The 5986-nt window shown below is 40.0% G+C and overlaps 1 protein-coding gene across 1 annotated transcript in view; it reads left to right on the plus strand.

Annotated features, from left to right (window-relative positions):
• Nucleotides 1–5986, plus strand: part of LOC122255485 (receptor-type guanylate cyclase Gyc76C) — a 190104-nt gene that overhangs the window by 122775 nt on the left and 61343 nt on the right. The window contains exon 2 of the mRNA XM_086530667.1: nt 5142–5264. The gene's annotated coding sequence lies outside the window, so the exon portion shown is untranslated. The remainder of the gene's footprint in view (nt 1–5141; nt 5265–5986) is intronic.

Here is a 5986-nt window from a genome sequence, read left to right on the forward strand (position 1 = left end):
ACGGTAAGAAATATTCCAATTGTGGTAATTGATGAATAAATGGATAAATCAAAGGGAAATATGCGACGCAAAACGCAACTCTTTGATGACGAATCATACACAAACTATTTGCCTTTCCTTTATCGCCTAATTTTTTACTTTGCTTTTTCATTTATTTCGTGATTTTCGAAAGTTAGAAGTACATTGGGACCGGAAATGTTGAACCATGACTTTTATTATTTAGTAGGTGACATGTTTGAAAAAAAAGTGTGTGCGAATCCGCTTGTGTATTCATTCATACGCGTTGTATCGAAATAGCGTCCGTCCGAGCCTCCTTAATTTTCGCCATCCTTGTCTCTCCTCTTTCATTTTCTTACATTTTCTCCCTCCCATTCTTACCTGCCAGGTAACTTTGCCCTTAATGATGAAATAAATTGACGCTTGAGGACTCTTTAGCATGTAATGATCGTGACCTGAGACACACTCAAGGTCAGTTGCCATGCACTGGGTCGTGACTCCGAGTGCTTTCCACGAGCTGCGGCCAAGTCGGAAGAAGTAATGAGGCGAAAGATTTTCTTGATTAATTCTCGGTTGCAGGACAAAGCGCCGCAGCCGGGCGTCGGGCCGGGCGCCTCTGTGTTATTGGATTCCATTTTTGTTTTTGAAGGGGTGGGGGTAGGAGGTAGGGAGTGAGGGGGGGGGGCGATTAACTTGCTGCTGCTGCTGGCGTAGGGTTTAGTTTTATATGCGAAGGAAATGCTATGTATTGGGCATTATGTATGAATCTTAATGGATTTGCTTCGAGGGCACAAAACACACACACACTCACTCACTCACTCACTCACTCACTCACTCACTCACTCACTCACTCACTCACTCACTCACTCACTCACTCACTCACTCACTCACTCACTCACTCACAGACTCACTCATACACATAAGTAGTAAAGTATATACATAATATATAATATGCAAAAAATATATAAAGATATGAAAAGTAAAAAAAAAAAAAAAGTGAATATTCAAACAGCAAATAAGCACACACACCACCGCAACACGACCTCCACAGAGTTCACACGCACACACATCGACAGGCGTGAACAGTGAACAGTGAACAAGCACGAGTAGCGCGAGGACCATGCAGCGTTGGAAAGGCGAGGGACTTTCATATCACGCAGCGACATTGCCTCTTAATCGTTGGCTCTTGTTCGGTCGCGTCGCCGGCAGATAACACGGAAGAGTCGGGAGATAACGGTCGAGGGAGGGTCATGGGAAAGAGGAGGGGAGAGAAGAGGGGGTGGGATAACGGAAGAGAGAATGGGAGAGAGGGAGAAAGAAGGAGATGTAGAAGAAGGAAAGGGAGAGAGGGAGAAAAAGAGAATGGAAAATTAAAGAGAGGGAGATTGAAATAGAGAAGGAAAGTGAGAGTGTGAGAGAGAGAGAGAGAGAGAGAGAGAGAGAGAGAGAGAGAGAGAGAGAGAGAGAGAGAGAGAGAGAGAGGGAGAGAAAAGTTGGGGGTGGTGAGAGGGGAGGGGAAGAGAAGCAATGAGAGAAGTGAAAATATAGATCATTACCGGTCTATATTTTCGTACGTATGTAATTTGGTGTGATTTGACAAAAAGGTGAGTCAGTCATATTTGATTCTTTTTTTTTCCTTTTTCTTTTTTTTTCGAATTTCCCCCATCTTTAGAGATAGGCAAAAAGGATCACACAAAAACACAAGCCAAAAATCTCTCCCGAACCGGAACCGAACCTGGACCGTGGGACTCAAAGAAACCTGGATTACTAATTGGTCATTGGCTAATTCAAAATGTGTCACGCATGCCAAGAAGGGTAGAGAGGCTGGGAATAAGAATGATTCCCAGAAGATTAGCAGGGGATGATACCCTCTTCGTTAGCGGCCATTTTGTATCGAGAAAGAATTGCCAATACTTCCAATGATATCAAATTGTACAGAAAACAAAACATGGATGAAATAAATACCCAAGATTATCCAGCACAAGATATAGGGAGAAAAGATTGAAGATGGAGGTCCGGTCATGACTTTAACCATGGTCGAAAGATGTGAGGAAGGAAGTCTATATGATTAGTAAGGGAGAAGGAAAGGAAAGGTGTAATTAGAGAAGATGAAGAAAGAGGAAGAACGAAGAAAAGGAGAGGGACAAAGGGTCGAGAGAGGAGGAAACGGAACAAGATGATAGGAGAGAGAGGAGGGCGAATGAAATGAAAGGAGAGAATATAAATTATGTGAAGGAGCTGAACTTTTTCACGCTCTTGGTTGGTGTACTCATAATGATGGTTGTCGATATATATATATATATATATATATATATATTATATTATATATATATATATATATATATGTGTGTGTGTATATATATATATATATATATATATATATATATATATATATATTATATATATATATATACATATATATACACATATATACACATATATATATACATATACATATACATATGCATACATATACATACAAACATACATAATATATATATATATATATATATATATATATATATATATGTATATATATATATTATCATGTATGTATGTATACATACATGCATACCTGCACACACACACACACACACACACACACACCAAACCCCCCCCCAACACCAAACCCACACACCACACCCCCCCACACACCACCCCCACACACTCACACAACTCAACCCAACCACAAACACAAACCAACCCACACAACACCACCCGACAACACCCACCCCCACACACGCCAACACACCACAACACAAACAACCCCCCACACAACACACAAAACACCACACATCCCACACACACACACCCACACAACCCCCACAACACCACACACACCACACACACACCACACAACAACCCCCAACACACACACACACACCCACACACAAACCAACACAAACCAACACACAACAACACACAACAACAAACACACACCCCACACACACCACCACACCACACCCAACCACACCCACCACACGCACACACACACCCACACACACACACACACACACACACACACACACACACAACCCCAACACACAAAAACAAACACACACACAACAACAACCACACACCCACCACACAACCACACCCACACACACACCCACCCAACCACACACAACCACCACCCAAAACAACACCCACACACCACACAAAACAAACAACACCACACACAACCCCACACACAAACCACCCACAACCACACAAAAACAACCCACACCCACCACCCCCCCCACCCCCACACCACACACCACCCAACACCCCCAACACACACACACCACCACACACCACACACACCACACACACAACCCACCCACACAAAAAACACACACACAAACCACACACAAACCCACCCCCCCCACAGCACACCCACCCCACCCACCCACACACACACACTACACACACACACACACACACAACACAACACAACACACACCAAACACCACCGCACAACACACACACACACACACACACACACACACACACACACACACACACACACACACACACACACACACACACACACACACACACACAAAGGGCAGGGAGCTGGCGACGGACCGACCGACTGTCACCCAGATCGGCGTGCATTCGGGACTAGAGACAGCGCCACCATTTCCATTACGAAGATCGACATGAAAGACCCCGTGAGCGGCTTTCGGGAAAAAAGAAAACCTTTGTGGGTTTTTCGAACTGTAATTAAGTTGAGAGATAATTAATGGCCCTGGAGATTACAGAGAGTATGTCGGGTGATGATTGGCAAGTCTTTAAATCAGAGAAAGAGAGAGAGAAGGATGGATGTGATATCTTTGCATTTATATCTTTCTCTGTAGAAGAGTGTGCGTGTTATACTTTTTTTTTTCAGACCGATCAGTGTGCTATTTTTAGATAGAAATGAGTGTTTTACTTGAGATGTTTGCATAAACTTGAGGCCCGAATTAGTTTATCTTGGTGCATGCAGCTGTTGCAAGTGTAACAGGGGTGTTGCTGGCAGGTGTGCGCACAGATGTTGGCTCATCCGTGAGTGTATAGCAACGCCTCTCTCACAAGTAGGAGTTTCTTTGCTTTTTATATCGAGTTTCAGTGAACATTTAGGTTGTGACTTGGGCCCAGGTGGGGAAAGGGAATTTTTATTTCTGCATCTCGTCTATGTCATTTTGATTTTTTTTTTACCGTTTTATTTCCCTCATATATCACCTCATCTTTTATTTCCTCGCATACATCGCCTCATGCCTTATTTCTCACATGCATCGCCTCATGTCATTCATTTGCCTCATTTATTTTTTTCTCGAATAAATTGCTTCATCTCTTACTATATATATATATATATATATATATATATATATATATATATATATATATATATATATATATATATATATATTATTAGTGTGTATAATATATATATGTATATACGTATGTATATATGCATATAATATATATATATATATATATATATATATATATATATATATATATAGACTATATAAATATATATATATATATATATATATATATATATATATATATATATAATATATTATATATAATATATAATATCTATATTATATATATATATCTTCCTTGGGTCCCATCTCTTTCTTTCCCTGTCCCTGTGTCCTTGCCTATTCTCAGTGATCATCAGACTCTCGCCTCAAATGACATAAGTGCCAATATTTCGTGGCACTGCGAGAAGAAAGGAGGATTTTTCAGGGAAAATTAACACTTACTTTTCATCGAATATTTTGCACATGCTAACACACACACACACACACACACACACACACACACACACACACACACACACACACACACACACACACACACACACACACACACACACACACACACACACACACACACACACACACACACACACACACACACACACACACACTCACACTCACACTCACACTCACACTCACACTCGCTCACACCCACACTCATACTCACTCTCACTCTCACTCTCACTCTCACTCTCACTCTCACTATCACACACACACTCACACTCACGCACTCAGCAATAACACAGTTTCACTCTCTCTCCAGTTATTGTCTATGTCTACATTCCAAAAATTAATCGATTCAAAAGAATGGAAATAGAGAATTGTGTTAATCGGCCATTTTCTTTCCCACAGGACGAAAAAGAAGCAACAAGAAGCCCAGGGAGGACCTAACCATCAAATAAACGGTCTGCGAGAAGTCTACGGGGTCCGTTCGCCGGTTTTCAGTATCAGTCGTGAAGGTTGGCGAAGACACAGGTAAAAAAAAAATGTTGCCTACGATAAATGCTTTGCCCTTTTTTGTTATGTGTGTGTATATATATATATATATATATATATATATATATATATATATATATATATGTATATATATATATGCATACATTGATTACAAACTTTGACATTATTGTTATATTCCTGAATATAGTAATTTATTACCATTATTGTAATTATAATTATTGTAATAATTATGATTACTATTATTATTATTATTATTATTATTATTATTAGTAGTAGTAGTAGTAGTAGTAGTAGTAGTATGATAATAATTATTATGTCAATATATGTAAGCAATTTTACAGCAATTTTGACCAAGCAAAATATGTTTATTCTGAAAAGAAGAATCGGATTCCTTCTAAATTCCGAATTCTTTTTCCGCAGAGCTAACGATATTCTTGGATACATTTTGTAATTTCCTGTTGTATTTGTGATGTCTTATCTTGCCTCGAGAAAAATCTTGGGTTCAGACTTTGAGATGGAAGATAAGATCATTGTTTTGTATTTATTCCTTCTTTCGTGGTATATAGCTGCTATATGTTTGTTTTGTTTTTTACTGTGCTGATTGTGATGTCACACACACACACACACACACACACACACACACACACACACACACACACACACACACACACACACACACACTCTCTCTCTCTCTCTCTCTCCCTCTCTCTCTCTCTCTCTCACTTCTCTCATCTCTCTCC

This window comes from Penaeus japonicus, unplaced genomic scaffold (assembly GCF_977035675.1).
Source record: "Penaeus japonicus unplaced genomic scaffold, GWHDUDI00000001_assembly GWHDUDI00000033, whole genome shotgun sequence".
Classification (NCBI taxonomy): Eukaryota; Metazoa; Arthropoda; class Malacostraca; order Decapoda; family Penaeidae; genus Penaeus; species Penaeus japonicus.